At 39.9% G+C, this 19,499-nt stretch overlaps 1 long non-coding RNA gene across 1 annotated transcript; it reads right to left on the reverse strand.

Moving 5' to 3' along the window:
• Positions 1 to 770: 770 nt before the first annotated feature.
• On the reverse strand, positions 771 to 18,049 carry LOC137414464 (uncharacterized). The gene is made up of 4 exons (XR_010981901.1): positions 18,012 to 18,049; positions 2,422 to 2,494; positions 1,092 to 1,159; positions 771 to 875 (listed from the first exon to the last, which is right to left on the reverse strand). It is a non-coding gene; the product is annotated as an uncharacterized LOC137414464 (long non-coding RNA).
• Between the last annotated feature and the right edge of the window lie 1,450 nt (positions 18,050 to 19,499).

The following is a 19,499-nucleotide window of genomic DNA, read 5'->3' on the forward strand; positions in this document are numbered from 1 at the left end:
CGAGAAACAACCAAAGTTGCACACAATAACTTCACGCACCGAAAGATAAATACAGTTTCGACAAAATACAATTGTGAACAGACTTAACTTCGAAAAACGTGGAGACCGTGTGGAGCTTCGAAAATCCCTCCCTCCGTCTCGCGAATTTTGGTGAAGATGTTATGTTTTCATCCCTGCCTGTCTGTTTGTCTGTTCATCTGTGTTTCTGTCTGTCTGTTTATCTGGGAGCACGATATCTCAAAAAGTTATCAATGGATTCGGACGAAATTTGGTGGACGGGTTGTTGCTTCGCTGACGGTTGTTGCTTCCGTGCATGTGTGACACGGAAGAATTGATTCGATTTTGGTGAAGATTCGACCCCGGATCCGGATACGAGAATATTTTAAGTGGTTCCTTCACCAATTAGTGATAGGGCCAAAACGATATATAGCACGATATCTCAAAAAGTTATGTACGGATTCGGGCGAAACTTGGTGGACAGTTTGGATGTGTGACAACAACGAATTGTTTCAATTGTGGTGAAGGTTCAGATCCGAATTAGAGTATATGTTAAGATTTTCAAGTGATACTTCAGCATTGAGAGAAGTGGCTACAAACGATATATGGCATGATATTTGAAAAAGTTGTGGACGGATTATAACAAAACTTGGTGAAAGAGCTGGATAGGTGACAAGAACAAGTCGTTTTATTTTGGTATCTGAGAAGGATGAATGGTCCGGATGCAGATATGGCATATCAGTGGGATACAAAACATAAAGTGTTCAGCCTGTTGGAGGTTTGCGCTCTAGCGAGTGCCGTTGTAGTTTTTTTGCTGTTGAGTACAAATATCATGTTCTTTTCTTTCTCCATTGAATCAGTTGAGATGATAATCTGACCTGTGGAATGATGAGATCAATTAGAGTAATATGGCATATTTTAGAATACTAATGATGTGCAATAAGACAAGCAAGTAATGCTATGTCAATTGACTTGTTTTGCAGAAGCACAATAACAAAATAACTAGATTCCTTGTTTGGCTGCCATGTACAGTATGTGCTGATGAAAGTAGACTGTCAATTGTTGGAAATGTGAATGGTAACTATTTACCTTACCAAAAGGGGCACTGCACGAGTGGCACAGCACCACCCCCAGCCGATGATGCAACCCGTATAGCCATGTGCTGCATACAAAAGTAAGGTCCTTACAAATTCCTCTTATCTGCACATGTCCAGAAAGATAGTGTGACATGATGCACAAATAACATACAGGGACAACGGACGAGGAGTCAAATAATTGGCTCACAAAAGCATAAGGTAACTGGTAAAATGACCAATTGGTCCGAGATATTATCGGATCCGTAGCATAAGGATGAAAGGCAGCGCACAAACGTCTGTGGATGAAAGAGCATGTCAAGTGAGAGTTGAGCAAGTTGGAGTTAGATTTCAGATGATCCCTGGGGCAATTGATCTTGGTCAGAGCAAGGTAGAACTTGACAGAGACGAAAGATAATTTTTGGGTCGCAGAGTTTACCACAGCAAAGTTATGCAAAGTCCAAACCATCCAGACAAGGGCTGGGACTTCTGTGGGACTGGCTAAGCCGCGCTGGTCATGGACATGGTTATGAAAGACGGCACTGCACCATTATCTGTGATGAGCCATTACTTCCATGAGAATATTTCTTCCCAGAGTCCTCATAGTATTGAAGGTGAGCATGACAAACAGCTGTGGCAATATCTCCCAAGTCTCCATCAACAGTGTTCCTGTCATGTCGACCGTTTCCTTTTGACCCACGACGTGCTACTGACACCTGCCCAAGTGTGGTTATTAAACCGTGATCGAAGCAAATTGCAGTGCCATGACGGTCTGTGCGGCAAAAGATGTTGTAACACATCGATCATCCTTCATTGTCTGCCTTATTTTTGTTCTGGAATATGCGACTTTGCCACGGATAGCATCACGTTGGCTGCCCATTGAAGTGTTATTCTTCTTCACTAGTCGAAACCCGTGGAACATCCACGGAAGGGAGGATGTGGTGTATGGATAGAGTGTACCATTATGGATGGCATAGGGGATTTGCTTGTCCGAGTAAGAGTTAGGAAGAAAGATGAGAATGAAGAGTGCGTATATGAACAATGTATTTATGGCAATCTACTTAAATGACAACGCTACGATATACTTTTGAAAAATGAATGGATTCGTAATAGGAATCGGCATAGCACCACTCTGGCCATTTTTTATGAGACTATATGGTGTGGGTTGGATTTGTGTGAACAAAATCAGGAAAAAGGCGACACTTTGTAGAATCCAACTTACACTGTGTATAAAGTGTCACCTCCTGACTTTGTATTTTATATTGTTAGAGACAAAACAAACACTAAATAACATAGCCACATACCAAAAACGTGTATTTTCAATTTTCACTTGTGCAAAAATGCTACTCACAATTACATCGCCTGTGCGTCGGCCTGTGATTGAGCCAGAGAGTTGGCCTGTGAGTCAACTTCCTTTCCAATGTCTGCAAGAGTTGAAATACTGATTGTGAATGTGTAAAATTATATGAAAGAAGAACATGCATATCAATAGACGATGCCATTGAAAAGGAGAGCAGCTGTCAATAGAAAAGGATGTCTGACATCAATTTGACATTATTGCACAGGAAATGACAAACAAAGAAACAGTTCATTTCCATCGGGTAATATTACGATGAGAGATCAGCCGATACCTTTATTATGTCCATCAGCATCCATGGCACTTAGGGAAAAAAAAAACGTGGCATCAGCCAGCCGCAGCCAACTATCACGTACCGTCTCGAAGTCAATGCCATCCTTTTATCTCTTCGTATACACCTCACTGATTTCTACCTTATCGTGAACAGGGTAAAGCCTACTTTGATAATCATGAACGGTGGCAGATGCAGGAGCGAAACGTAGGCATAGGCCTCGGCCCTACCTATCCAGTTGTTGTTGTTTCCGTTGTGTAAGGGGGGAAAAAAACAAACATTTTGGCCTCAGACCTTTGAGAGTACGTCGTTCCGTGAACTTTTTGAACGGGCCTCGTATGCCATGCTTCGTCAACGTTGGGTTGTTTTTAAATGATTTGAAGGATTAACTTAAGCACCGTGAATAGAGCAGATACTGATGGGCTGCTGATCGGTTTCACTTCGTTGTTATCACAGTATATGGAAGAAATTATGGTAAACCCACCTGATGAGTGATGAGGTTAGCGTACACCGCCATCGATGACACCGGCACAAATGGCGGAACAGATGGATTCTTCTTCATCGCATTGCATCGCATTCTCTTCCTGTGAAACTGTTTCATAGAACTGTGTCGTTTATGTACATTTTAATTTTATTACATTCACGTAGTTTCACATTCTTGACTTCGTGGAGCTTCAATGTGGTTCAAAAAAATAAAATAAAGATGGATTCTTCTTCATCGCATCGCATTCTCTTCCTGTGAAACTGTTTCTTCATTTAACGTTTCCAAAATCAAAACTTCAAAAACTTCTTCACTTCGATTCGAAAAAACTTCAAACTTCAAAAAACGTTTCCAAAACGTCACTCCATTTAACTTTATTAAAATGACGATAAAGACCATTTGGTTCACACCACCCATCACACCACGCATCGCCTTTGCCCAGCAGACGCCAATACGATGGTGTCGTAAGATGGCGTCGTATCGGCCGATAATCGGATGCTTTTGGGTCCCAAAGTCGGCGAATTCAGATTTTTCGAGTATGGCTGTACGTGATAAACAAAGAGCGCGGTTCGTAGATGGAAAATGCATTAGTGCTGTGGGCATTGGGTCACTGGGTGCGGCGTAAAAGGGATAACAAAGTCGAGTCCTTACGGTATTATTATATCGATTCTTGCTCTCCCACATTTCGCACGCCATTTTGTACACCGACCGCTATCATGCAGTCCCCTATGCATGCTACATGGAAGCACAAGTGTCTTATGATTTGTAAGCCTACTAATATTGTTTTACAGTTGTGTTATCTTCTTATAGAAGATTAGGTAAAGGGAAGTTAAGGTTAATGCCTGGTTTCCTTGGTTCTATTGGTACTTTGTTTTTGTTATTACTTAGGTAGTTAAACCGTCCCCTGCACACAGCAGGAGACGGGGTTGTGTAATCACTTATGTGTGTCTGTCTGTCCATGTGTGTCTGTCTGTCTGTCCGTGTGTGTCTGTCAGTCTGTCCGTGTGTGTCTGTCTGTCCGTGTGTGTCTGTCTGTCTGTCCGTGTGTGTCTGTCTGTCTGTCCGTGTGTGTCTGTCTGTCTGTCTGTCCATGTGTGTCTGTCTGTCTGTCCATGTGTGTCTGTCTGTCCCTGTCTGTGTCTGTCTGTGTCTGTCCATGTGTGTCTGTCCGTGTGTGTCTGTCCGTGTGTGTGTGTCTTCCGGACCATAACTTTTTTACCATTTGAGTTTTGTCATAAAATTTTCACCAATGCTTTATTATGATAATACATAGAAGGAAAATCAATAATTTTGTCAAAAGGTCAAAATGTCAAAGGTCAGCATCACATAAAATCATAAATTTTCATCCAATTGATCTGAAATTTCAATTTACCATTTGAGTTTTGTCATGCTTTATTATGATTACACAGAAGGAAAATCAATAATTTTGTCAAAAGCTCAAAATGTCAAAGGTCAGCATCACATAAAATCATAAATTTTCATCCAATTGACCTGCAATTTCAATTCACCATTTGAGTTTTGTCATCAAATTTTCACCAATGTTTTATTATGATAATACATAGAAGGAAAATCAATAATTTTGTCAAAAGCTCAAAATGTCAAAGGTCAGCATCACATAAAATCATAAATTTTCATCCAATTGACCTGCAATTTCAATTCACCATTTGAGTTTTGTCATCAAATTTTCAACAATGTTTTATTATGATAATACACAGAAGGAAAATCAATAATTTTGTCAAAAGGTCAAAATGTCAAAGGTCAGCATCACATAAAATCATAAATTTTCATCCAATTGACCTGCAATTTCAATTCACCATTTGAGTTTTGTCATCAAATTTTCAGCAAAGCTTTATCTATCTATAATTCCAGTAATCTCTGTGTGTATGTTTGTATGTTTGTATGTTTGTATGTTTGTATGTTTGTATGTTTGTCTGTGACCGCTGTTTCTCGACAACCACGGGTCCGATATACTTGAAACTTGCCAGGTATATTGCTGGGGACCTGAGGATGTGCCTTTTCAAGGTTTCATATTAATCGGACAAGTAGTTACCGAGCTATGGCGATTTATTTACCAAACTCCGCAAGCCGTTCGCTTTGGACCAAACCATTTCATGTAAATAGAGGGGGGGGATTGTCACCGTACTCGCAAGCCGTTCGCTTTGGACCAAACCATTTCATGTAAATAGAGGGGGGGGGGATTGTCACCGTACTCGCAAGCCGTTCGCTTTGGACCAAACCATTTCATGTAAATAGAGGGGGGGGGGATTGTCACCGTACTCGCAAGCCGTTCGCTTTGGACCAAACCATTTCATGTAAATAGAGGGGGGGGATATAATTTTAGATATATATATAGTACGGGCATGCCCTAGTTATGATAATACGGAGAAGGCAATTAATAATTTTGTCAAAAGGTCAAGCGTCACAAAATCGTCAATTTTCATCTGCTTGACCTGAAATTTTAAGAATTTGCATTTTGGGTCATGGAATTGGTTCACCAATCAAATGTTAGAAGCTGATTATTTTTAGATCAAAAGGTCAAAGGTCGAGGTTGTGTAAAATCACCAATTTCGACCCGATTGACCTGAAATTTATAGAATTTGCATATCAGGTCACTGAATCGGTTCACTAATCAAAAGGTAGGAGTCGATTGTTTGTTTGTTTTTAAATCAAAAGGTCAAAGGTCAAGGTTGCATAAAATCATCAATTCTCATCCAATTTAGCTGAAATTTTAAGAATTTGCATTTTGGGTCATGGAATTGGTTCACCAATCAAATGCTAGAAGCTGATTGTTTTTAGATCAATAGGTCAAAGGTCGAGGTTGTGTAAAATCACCAATTTCGACCCGATTGACCTGAAATTTATAGAATTTGCATATCACGTCACTGAATCGGTTCACTAATCAAAAGGTATGAGTCGATTGGTTGTTTGTTTTTAAATCAAAAGGTCAAACGTCAAGGTTGCATAAAATCGTCAATTCTCATCCAATTTAGCTGAAATTTTAAGAATTTACATATTGGGTCACATAAATGGTTCACCAATCAAAAGCTAGAAGCAGATCTTTTTTTAGAACTAAAGCTCAAAGGTCGAGGCTGCATAAAATCATCAATTTTCATTTTGTATTTTTTAAACTGTTTTTGTTATTTTTAGCATATGGAAGCAGACCTCGGAATACAAAACACGCATGGGCTTTGCATTTTCAGAGGCTTTCTAGTTTATAGTTATATTAATATCTACTTAGTTGCAATTGGACACTTTTCTGATGTGTCCTTTTCGCTTGTTGTTCTGTTTGGCATAATTTGTTCAATCATCTGAGTGTTCCAACATACAACTGTCTAGGCAGTGTATTTTTGTTGTGCCATCCTACGCAGTGTGGCTTTGCCTTCAGAAAACTACCTGTGGGTGTCTTCTCCCACTGAAAATATATTCAACACTTGTTAGAAAATATATGAATGGTGAGTGAAGCGTTCCGCTGGTCGTTGCTGATTTTCCAGTAATTTGTGTTGTGTAGTGCCATTTTTGTTGTCTTTCTGAGGTTGTGATGAGCTGCCATTTTTTTCTCTACAAGAATGAGTGAGGCTCATGGAAGAGCAAGACCTGAGTCTGGTTTTTCATGGCGGCATAAATAAGAAAGTGGGAGAGACAGCTGTGATGATTTTTCACCCGCATGTCTCGCGTGTCACTCTTTCAGGATTGAAGCCCATATAGGTTAGGCCCTAAGTGCATCACTCATTGAGGCCTGATATTGTCCACTATGCTCTCGGATATCGAACATTCCAGCTGACAGCACAGCAGGGCTGCTGGAATTTCAGGTTTGGGTCATTTTTTTGCTTGTAGTTCATCGGTATTTACATCATCATAGCAAATATCAATACATTAATCATATTGAAAATCATTTATTTTAATATCAGCAGCACTTACCTTCTCGATACAATTATACTTTTACTGTATTAATGGCTGTTTTTCATTTGCAGACATTTGATTAGTGTGAGTTGGGGATGATGGAGGAATTTAGAAAGCAAAGCCTTCTCCTGACCATGCAGTTAAACCTGTGAGTTCTTCATGATGATGCTATTAGAATGGAAGTCAAGGCTTTGGCTCTTAGGTATTTTAGAAAAGAGGAAAATATTATCCTCCCTTTCATGAGTCCGAGAACGAAAGTACATCACATTATTTACCTCCTACACTGCCTTGGTATTGATGGAATGCAAAATATTTCCTTTGATGTTTGCAAGAGGTGTTGTAAAGCAAGAATTCAATCTTTCAAACAGCATTAAATATGCCAAAGTACTCTTTGCAGACAGATGTTTTCTGTGGTTAATTGTATGGTTAAGCAATTACCCATTGCAAAACGATCACTCACTTTAGATGGATTTGAAACTATTCTTCATGGAAAACAAACTGAGTTGGTTTTTATTCCCATGAAAATTGAAGCTCTATTTTCTTTCACCTATTCCAAACATTTACTTTGTTTGTAAAGCAATTTTCTCCTTTAACCTCCGAAAAACACCAAGAGAATTGTTGATAAAGAAAAAAATAATAATCAGAAAATTACAAATGGCAATATCTTTTAGGAGCAAGAGAAACGAAGCATATGTGTGGATTCACTTCTGGCACACTTCCAACGATAAATTAAGGAAAATTACAAAGGACCTTCTTATAACCTTGTCCCAAATTTCAATTAATAGCTTCATATACTCTGGAAGGCGAAGACTGTTCCTTTGGAAATTCTGCCGCCTGTAAGTCGTGTGCAGTGTTTAATGCAGGGCTCCACAATGTCGATGAATACAGTTCTCTGCTATTATGATGAATGCAGGACTATTCCGTGCCGCTTAACCAAGTCTCCGCATCGTTGATCACAAGTTTGCTTTGCGCTGATGAACGTCGGTCTCACTCTCACTGATTAACGCCGTGTACATTCCTATCGGTCTGCCTTTCCCAACATGTTTAATTACTAGTACGTGAGTCTGAAACATGATATTTATTTCGCTGGTTGCACCTGTCCAAGCGCATGAGGACTTGAGCTGATCCGGCAGAGCCGTGACAATTCATGATGATTCGCCAAGGCAGTGACCGACATACGCCAACCATTATGAAGGCATAAAGGCATGCCTGTAATAGTATGGCGGATAAGCTCTCATATTATAACAATTGTGCATTTTATGAGAAAAGCATGAAATTTCTAATATAGTTAGTGCATACCATAAGGTTTATTTTCAGATGTGGAGGGAAGCAGATTTGACCTCTCACGGTCCTCAGAGGTCAAATCTGACTTCCCTCCACATCTGAAAATAAACCTTATGGTATGCACTAACTATGTTAGAAATTTCATGCTTTTCTCATAAAATGCACAATTGTTGTTGTTATCCGCTGTACTATAATTATCACACTGCAAATAAAAGTAAGAGTAAAAGATGAAGTATCAAATCAGGTAAAAATTAAGATTTATAACCGACCTTAGAATTGTATACGTTATCACCAAACAAGAAGAAACGAAAACATAAAAACTAATAGATCCCGTGGTTTTAGTAATTTTGCTGTCCAGAATTAAAGGCCGCCATTCAGCCATCTTTGGTTGGATTACAAAACGAAATATTCTGCATATGTATACTCTCATGTGTTGTCTTTCTGGCAAGTTTGAACAAAATCGGTGCATACTTGTTCAAAAATGGTTGGGGACACGTTTAAGTAACAAAATGGCCGCCAGTCCGCCATCTTGGATCTGATCTCGAAAAGAAATTAGGTGCATATGTATGCCATCATTCATTATCTGTGTGTCAAGTTTTAACAACATCGGTAAATGCATGTCCAAGAAATGGCGGAGAACGTGTTCAACATCGGGTTTTATACAACTAAAATGGCCACCACTCTACCAGTAGACCATCTTTAATCAGATTGCAAAATAAAGTGAAGTGCACGTGTAAGCCATCATGGACTGTACATGTGCCACATTTGAACAAAATCGGACCATGCATGTTCAATAAATGGTTGAGGACACGTTTAAGTAACAAAATGGCCACCAGTCGGCCATATTTGATCTGAATTTGAAAACAAATGATGTGCATATGTAAGCCATCATTCCTTATCTGTGTGCCAAGTTTGATTTGCATCGGGAAATGAATGTCCAATAAATGGCTGAGAACGTGTTCAACATGGGTTTTATCCAACTAAAATGGCCGCCAGTCGGCCATATTTTATCACATCACGAAACAAAATGATGTGCTTACAGTGCATTCAGAAAGTATTCAGACCCCTTCACTTTTTTCACATTTTGTTATGTTGCAGCCTTATGCTGAAATCGTTCAAATACATTTTTTCCCTCATCAATCTACACTCAATACCCCATAATGACAAAGAGAAAACAGGATTTTAGAAAGTTTTGCAAATTTATTAAAAAGAAAAAACTGAAATATCACATTTACATAAGTATTCATACCCTTTGCTATGACACTTGAAATTTAGCTCAGGTGCCTCCCATTTCTCTTGATCATCTTTGAGATGTTTCTACAACTTGATTGGAGTCCACCTGTGGTAAATTCAATTGATTGTACATGATTTGGAAAGGCACACACCTGTCCATATAAGCTATAAGGTCTCACAGCTGACAATGCATATCAGAGCAAAAACCAAGCCATGAGGTCGAAGGAACTGCCTGCAGAGCTCAGAGACAGGATTGTGTCGAGGCACAGATTTGGGGAAGCCTAAAAAATATCTCTGTTGCATTGAAGGTTCCCAAGAGCACAGTGGCCTCCATAATTCTTAAATGGAAGAAGTTTGGAACAACCAGGACTCTTCCTAGAGCTGGCCGCCCGGCCAAACTGAGCAATCGGGGGAGAAGGGCCTTGGTAACAGAGGTGACCAAGAACCCGATGGTCACTGTGGCTGAGCTCCAGAGATCCTGCGTGGAGATGGGAGAAACTTCCAGAAGGACAACCATCACTGCAACACTCCACCGATCTGGGCTTTATGGCAGAGTGGCCAGACGGAAGCGTCTCCTTCGTGAAAGACACATGAAAGCCCACTTGGAGTTTGCAAAAAAGCACCAAAAGGACTCTCAGACAGTGAGAAACAAGATTATGTGGGCTTTCATGTGCCTTTCACTGAGGAGATTTGCGTGTATAGTTTTTGAGAAGAAAGCAAATACCTATCTTGGGGGGCAAAGCGCCGTAAACCCCTAAAGGGGCAACTTTTTTTTTTTATACCGTGAACAAACTTTGGTACATCATGGGTGATTAGGGTTGTGGTCAAGTTTCATCGAAATTGCGTGTGTAGTTTCTGAGAAGAAAGCAAATAACTATTTTGGGGGTGACCCCTCCCCCCCGCCACCCCCATAGTCCCCTAAAGGGGGAGATTTTTTTTTAATGCCGTGTACAAACTTTGGTACATCACGGGTGGTGAAGGTTGTGGTCAAGTTTCATCAAAATTGTATGTGTAGTTTCAGAAAATAAAGCAAATACCTATTTTGGGGGGTCAAACCTGGACCCAATTTGACCCCCCATAGATCCCCCTTGACTGTGATTTTCTTAGTGCCGTGAACAAACTTCGGAACATCATGGGTGATGAAGGTTGTGGTCAAGTTTAATCGAATTCGTGTGTGTAGTTTCAGAAAAGAAAGCAAATGCCTATTTTGGCGGGTCAAACCTGGATCCACTTTCACCCCAGTAAACCCCCTCGACCCCCTCGACCCCGATACATATATATATATACTAAACATTTTTTTTTATTTTAAGAAATGTTTTCATTTAAAAATGTATATATATATATATATGATGTTGGACGTCCATTGGCACCCTGAGACCAAAACAGAATGAGCAGTTGAAGCGAAACATCTCCACCCCTGAAGATGTTCCGCTCACAGTCTTCTGCTGGCAAGTTTATCACCAGCATCTACTGGGATTGAAAAAGTGTGCTGCTGATCGATTGCATACTGCACAAAACTATGATATGTGGTTAATATTATGCTGACTTGGCCCTGCTGCGTGAAGCCATCCACAAAAAATAGAAGGGGATGTTGATGTATAGTGTTCCATTGCTTCATAACAGCGATTTAGTTCACAGGGCCAGAGTTTCACTGTCTGTTATTCGGCAGTGTTGGTTCGAATAGTTTAATCATCCTCTCTGCAACCTCCATCTGGCCCCGATTGACTATTATTTGTTCCGAATTCTAAAGGCTCAGCTGCGTGGCAAACAATTTCCAAGACGATGATTCCTTGCCGTCCACCATTGACGAGTGGTCCAAGGAGCAGGCAGAAGATTTATATTACAAGAATTTTTTTTGAATGCAGAGTTGTGTGTGTGTGTGTGTGTGTGTGTTTGTTGTGAGTATCTTATCCGTAGTACATTATGCTGGTGGTTCGTGTACAGCCTTTAGATCATGATCTGAGGGTGCTGCTGTGCCCCTGATGCAGTGCCCCCCATTACCATGAATCTGGTACTCATTTTGCCAACCTCGGAGGGATGACAGGCTGAGCCAACTTACCTTAATTCAACGGCAAGACAGGGGCTCAAACTCAGGACCCTAATATCTCAAGGCAGCCAACTTAACCGTTAAGCCAACATCAGGTACATTTTGAATGCCAGGAATGCATCTATGTTTCAATAACCGCAAAAAAAACCTTTAATTTTATTCTTATTTTTATTGATCAAATAACTCCTTTTGTGGAACAAGGTGAAAATATTTTTTTCTTCATTGCAGAATATATCTGAATGTTCGGAATGATGTCACGTGGTATGGAAATGCTGAAGAATGCCTGGCCAAGTTGCTTGATGGCTGAATGTTTATTCGTAATTAATGAGCTCATTTTAATGATGCAATTTTAATTCGTGCTTGCATGAGAAATTATATTGTTAGTGACTGTTACTCCAATGGCGATAGCTTTACTGCATTGCCCTATTAAAGTTTGGTCCAATTCTAGGTACATTCTACTTGTAAACATGTTGGCTATCAATGAAAATATGAAATGAAATGAAATGAAATGAAATGAAATGAAAAAAATGAAATGGATTCAATCGTTTTGAGGATGTGTCGTCGTTAATACCCGAGAAATATTTTCCCTCCCATTAGATTTGGATCTTATAGCTGCTCCTGTCTGTGCTGAGACAGATCGTAGGCAAGTGTGAGGCACAGGTGATGGTCAGATCGTTCCCCAGGCAGCCCTAACCCAAAGGGCAATTGCCAGACGTGCTCAATGGCTGAATAAACAGCGAGGCCTCGCCGGTGTATCTGACCGAAAGAGCACACAGGCACGAAGAAGAGCGAAACACGAGACGGCATTTTGAAATAACCCAGCAACTCGACCCTCGGACCCTCACGCGGACCCAGCCGGTGGTTGGCACATGGCAGCGTTTGAGAGAGTCACGGCGGCCTGGCCTCCATTTTTTCTTCCTTTGTCCCCAGAGTAATGAGTGCTTTGACTTCGCGCCCCGACCCTAAATTACATCCCTGTCTACACCGATCCACAACAAAGGCAGCCCGGCCACTGAAGATTCGCAGCTGGGAAAAATAAGGCTCAACATGAGGCAAAATTCCATGAGGATTTAAATACTGTAGTCGGTAGGAATTAATCAAACTTAATAAGGGCAAACAAGCTCTGATACTGTTTGTCAAACAATGGCTCAATCAAAATTAAGTGTTTTCCATCAAAAGTACAACTCGGGTCTATAGAAAGTCGACAAAGAAATCCATATCCGAGATTAACGCAGCAACAAACCTGTGCTCCCGTGACTGAGCAAACAGCGTAGGAAATAAACCAGGCCACGAGAAGCACGATTCAGGGTGACATGTCCAAAGCCAAAGAAAGATTGCGAAGACGGCAGGCGCATCACTCTGAGATTGAAAGAATTATGCTCACGCTTTCTCATTCACCTGCTTCAAAATATCCAATTCAAACAATAATGTACAGAGGACTTTCATTTGCATGTGGGTGGGGGGGGGGGGGGGAGAGGAGGAGAGGGGAGGGGGGATTAGGGGAGGGGGGAATCTGAAATATAATTTGACAACCAGAAAGAGCAATCGGAGATTGCAGACCCTCGCCAAAACGTGTTTGTGTGGTGTATTTTGTGTGGTGTTTATTCGCTGCTGTGTTTGTGTGTTTTATTGACAACGTAGATTTATGTTCAATCCAATATGGCTGCCAAACCACGTGACCTATGACGTCATCAATTTCATTCACCCATACAATTTTTGTATGGATAATGCTCAATAAATTTAAAACTGATCGGATCGAGCGTTCTACTTGTCTAATTATGACGTCATAATGAAGGTACCGATGACATAATCATGAAGATATCTCGTTCCCCATGAGGTGTGCTTCACAATGAGCCATGTTGATTTTTTTTTTTCCATGAAGCGGTTTCGGAGATATGGAGGTGCAAAGTTTTTCGCCTTTTCCAAGATGGCGCCGTACCACGTGACCTATGACGTCATAATTGTCAATTAAAATTATATAGCAGGATGCACTCCTATGGTGACAATTTATTGACAATGGGACTAACGGTTGCAGAGAAAAGTATACTCACGTTCTGCGCAGACAAACAAAACGGAGCCAAATGCAAGACCCACTCCTCTGGCATAGGTGAATATGCAGAAAAACGTTTCGACAAAAGGGGAATAGCAAGAATTGCCAAATGAAGGATAAAACCATCTGAAAAACGAGAAGTTAATCTATGAAATAAAGTGTCCTGCTGGAATGAAACGACGTCAACAGCATTCAAAGGATGAACTGTATACTATGTTTAATTAAACAGGGTAACTTTTAGAGTAAAGGTTGTTAGCCCTCAACCATGCAAGATAACTTGAGGATAGAGATTGATACATTAATATATGCTGTTGAAAATGCTGAAGACGTGCGGAAATGTAGACTTTGGCAATACAAAAAGGAAATATGATTCAAGTACTTCTTAAACTATGAATTCCCCTAATATTTAGCCAAATACTGTATTTACCCTGACAGAGATGCAATAAATCTTCAAACAATTCCAGAACATTTACTCCTGCATAAGCCTGCCAAGAAAATGTTTAGAGCACGCTGAAACACTAAGGATACTTTGCTTTCACACACACACACACACACACACACACACACACACACACACACACACACACACACACACACACACACACACACACACACACACACACACACACACACACATATATATATATCGTGAAACAAAGGCACTGGAGCAGATTGCCTGGAGAATTGCCTGCTTTTGCCTTTTCACATTCTGTGGCCGCCTATCCGTCTTCCCTGGCAACAATTAGTGGAGGATTTGACAGGTAAAAATGGATCCGCTCTGTCCCAGATCCCCAAGCACACGAGGCCGCGTTCAACAGCGCTCCGCTGATGAGGTCTGTTGTCTGAATACGTCTCGCAGGCCCCAGAAAATGAGACCTTATTTTTTCTTTTCTTTTTCTACAAATTTTTTATTCTATAAAAGGTGCATATTCATCTTAATCTTTTCAAGATCCCCTTTCAATGGACGCACAAATTATATGCAATTCATTTCACCACAAAAATATGAGGTGCTCGGGAGAGGGGATGCAATATCGCCAGTGAAGCCATCCATCTGCTGCACAAGAAAATTTTAATTTCCCAGCCAAATAACCTTTTGATTATTTTTATATTACAGCAGGGCTGAATGGGTGTGTTAATTATTTGGGAAAATATACCGGTGTGGAGCGCTCAATCTGTTCCTGCAATGAGATGCTCGCAATAATCGAGGAAACACCAAAGTTTATAATATTTCAAGATGCAAGTAGACATAATTAGGAACGAAATGTATTATTTTGATTGTTAGTAATTAAATATACTTGGTCTCTGAGTGCTTTAAGAAATCTTGGCGTTGTTTCAACTATTGTGAGTAACGGTCCATCTCATTTCCAGAACACCTGGAGATCTGCCATTTCTGCTCTTCAATCCATGCATCTTATTTATAGTTTTTTTTTCTTCTTCTTCAGCTTTGTAACTTCTCCTTCTCATCCCTTTATAATGGGTGAAGTAACAATTAATTGTACACCGCTCTTTTCCTATGTCATCTCCAGGCGCTGCATAACGTCATTGCCGGGCACCGAAGGGGGCCCGGCAATGACGCATGCTGAAAGGGAGTACCCAGTTTTCACTCTGGTTGTTTGTTTTCTTGCTTTCTTGTTTTCTTTCTTGTTTTCTTGTTTTCCTGTTTTCTTGTTTGTCCGGGCGATATCTCAGCCTTCATTTGACCCAGGAAGCTGAAATTTGGGCACAATAGTGAATTTGCACACAATAGTAATAGTACTTTATCAAAAACGGTATTTTTCGTTTTTTGATTAATCAATTAATTGATGAGTTACTTAATTATTATCGATTAATTAAGTACTTATACATTTCCTTTCTCTTCTGGGCATTATCCCAGGCACCTTTTGAGTTAGGAAGCTTATATTTGGACATGCCAATGACCAAGTGATTTGGCTGTAAAGGCTATTTTTGATGTATTGATTAATCAATTAATGGATTAATTATTTAATTATTCGATTAATGACTTTTTATTTTTTAAGTTACAGATTCGGATGAAATGGTGGTGGTTTATGTGTTCTATTAACCAATTGATTAATTATTTAATTTTTTATGATTATTATTTATTTATTTTCATTATTAATCATTTATTTATTTTCTTTCTCATCTGGGCAATATCTCAGGCACCTTTTGATCTAGCAAGCTGATATTTGGAGTTGACAATGACCAAACGATTTGGCTGTAAAGGGTATTTTTGATTTATTGATCAATTAATCGATCAATTATTTTTTGATTAATTAATTACTTATTTAATTATTTAATTTTATTATTCATGACTCATATAATTACATTTCTAAAAGTTACATTTTCGGATGAAGCACTAGTGGTTTAGTTATGCTGTTAGTTAGACAATTGATTAAGAAAATATTTTAGGATCCAATATTGATTTTAATTGTGCAATTATCAATCAATTATTGCACACCTCTCTCACCCAATACAGTCTCTTTGAGCTACACCGCGGTGGCGCCCCGGCAATGCAGCGCTGGAGGATATTTCATTATTTCGCATGGGGGCGGTGTACTTTGAATGTATCTGTACTTGTTGCATATTTGATTGCTTCAATGTCTTATAAAATTGATTTTTAAAAATCTTATGTAATTTTGTTTCAAAACATGAAGATCAGGAAGAGGATTGGGCCCAGAACACAGCATTGGGGCACTTCAGCCTTCACACACTCTCACTATCTCTCTCTTTATAGATTGAAGGCCAGTAGAATGCAAACATTCCAACACTAACAAAGTATTAAGGGAATCATTGAAATTAGCCGCGGGATATAAACCTGCCAGGATTTTCCCACTTCATTGGTATGTTCTCAGGCTTTGCGGGTGTGTGTGTGTGGAAGGAGCAGAGAGGCGCCACGTGACCACAGAGCCCCTGCGCGTGCGGAGCAACAGAACTGTCCACACAATGAATGCCAAGTGCATGCCGTCAACTCATGTGAAAGAAAGCAGCAAGCTCAGCCGCAACGTCCGAGAGTCATGGTCTGCTGATAAAATCAAGTGCTGCTGGTCAGAACTTGATTAAATCTTTCTAACACTTAAGCAAGAGACATAGATGAAACAAAGGAAAACCACGCGGCCGCAACCTTCATTTTTATAAGCCAACAGAAGACTGGGATTTTCTGCAAACCTTGAGAAGCCATTTCCGGAGAGGCTAATGGACAAGAAAAAGGAGCTCCAGGTGTGGTTTGGCAACAATCTTGGCCCGGCGCAGAGACTTTGCAGGTAACACACAATTGTGGTCAGCACACATACTATTTAACGGGCAAACGTGGTCATTTCGATTTATGACTTTATTCGCCAAATATGTAAAGGTTGTTATTTATGACTTAATAGTGCACACGGACAAACGACACTTCTGGAATACGCAAAGATGAAGCTGGAACACACACAGGAACCAAAATCGGGTTTCCTGGGCTAAGAAGAGAAGCTCTGGTGACCTCAGTGGTGAGGCCGCAATGGAGCAAATAATAAGTATGGTGACATCACAAGGAAGCATTTCATTCATGAAATGTAAAGTTTTGTTCAATCATTACTACAACTACTACTACTCATTTAATGACCATTTCCCCATATTACTGGGTTGGCACCTTGTCCACTGATAGCCCTTCTCAACTTAGTCCCTCCATTAACCCCCAACACCTGCTAGTCTCTCCTGATCGCTTCCTTTTGGGTCTTTTCCGTCTACCTCTTGGTCTTCTCCCTTCAACTACTAAAGTAGCGACTTTCCTCACTGACTCATCTCTCTTTCTCGCCCACATGCCCAAAACCATCTTAGTCTTCTCTTTCTAAACTCTTTCTCATTATTACTAGATCTGGGCCTGTTTATTATGTCCACACTACTCTGCTTATCCTTTACATCACACACCCATATCATCAATCTTAGCTGTCTCCTCTCTATTCTTCTCTCGTCTTCTATCCTCATTCCCCATGTCTCACTACCATACTCCAAACTGGTCTAATGCAAGCTAAATTTACTCTACTTTTTACTTCGCTTGAGATATTTTTTGTGTGTTAACTGCAGACAATATTTCTAACTGCAGACAATATTATCCCATTCTAACTGCAGACAATAATATCCCAGCAAACACTAAACATTTTCACATTTGACAACTTTTGTTCGAGTGGTAAAATGTTATGAAAATATTATTTTGTAGGATTTTTAAAACATCGGAAAATATTGCATCCTCAAAACGTTTTTAAGACATTTAGGATGTTAATTTGTAATGTTATTTAGGATGTTAATCACAATAATGTTTCAAATGTTATAAAAACAATGTTTTTACCTGCGATAGGACAGGAGCTCTGCATGGCTGTTGTTGATGTTGTTAAGGTTCTTGTTGGGGGTCTGTTTTTGAAATGTGCACCTATTGTTCGGACAGCTCCCGGGCCACACCCACATCTGTCGCTTGACTCCGCCCACCATAGCACCAAGACACGAAATGGTATGGTTGCCAAATTGGTTTTCTGGTGGGCATAAGCCATAACACATTAGGCCCGTAGGTGTCTGCTGATAATATACCGCCCGAGTTTGTTGTGTCAGATTTCCATTGCTTTGTTTGGGTCGAGTGTTATTCACGATGAGGGACCCGAAAAATCGAATCATATGTCAAATAATAGCAAGGTTTCATCAAGCCAGTATGTCAGAACTAGTCACACGGTATGATAGAACGCATGATAATCAAGCATTACATTATGTTATGTAATCAAGTGGTACGTTACATAAATTAGTTTTAAAAAATAATAAGGTTACCTATTTTTGAACGGCCCTGTATTGGAGTTAAGCAAATTCAAGACTGTGTGACAAATCAGCTTGTTCTGATATAACCGTGGGGAGGATGACATGGATAAGAGGTGTGGAGTTAATCCTTGAATAGCGCTTTAAATGTGCGTTTCCCAATCGGCCGTTACCGGATATTATTGCAGGTTGTGACCAAAGTGCACTCATTCTTGTTCGATAACATTTCACTGATGTGTTTAAACCTCTAGGAAATAAAGTTTTCACAATATTTGGCATGTTTTATGATGTTGTAAAAACATTATTCTTTTCACTGGGAGTCTTTGATAACGTAATATTGACGAGTGGAAACTCAATGAAATGATAAATAAGTGCAACAATACTGATGGAAACTCAAAAAGGACAAATTTCTCTCCACCTTTCCCTCACACACATACACACACACACACACACACACACACACACACACACACATACACACACATACACACACACACATACATACACACATACACACACACACATACACACACACACACACACACACACACATACACACACGAACACACACATACATACACAAACATACACACACATACACACACACACACATGCATACACACACATACATACACATACACACACATACATACACACACATACACACACATACACTCACACCAACACACACCCCACACACACCCCACACACACACCCCACACACACACCCCACACACACCCCACACACACAATGTGTTACTATCACTTTCACTATAACCTCATTTGATGAATTATACTTTATTGCCATTCCAAGAATACAAGTTATACTTACCATTTAATTACATTTGAACAACTCTTGACATATTTGCAACATTCTGGGAAGGACTAAACAAACTATCCATACATCTGATGAGCAAGCACAATCCTTTCAATATGTTCTCCGAATAAGATAATCTTTATGTATCCTTAATTGGCAAGGAAATGTGATTGGATTATTGTGCGTATCTCGTTCATCGATATTTTTAATTGTCCCATA

The sequence above is a fragment of the Myxine glutinosa genome, chromosome 3, assembly GCF_964187855.1.
Source record: "Myxine glutinosa chromosome 3, kmMyxGlut1.1, whole genome shotgun sequence".
Classification (NCBI taxonomy): Eukaryota; Metazoa; Chordata; class Myxini; order Myxiniformes; family Myxinidae; genus Myxine; species Myxine glutinosa.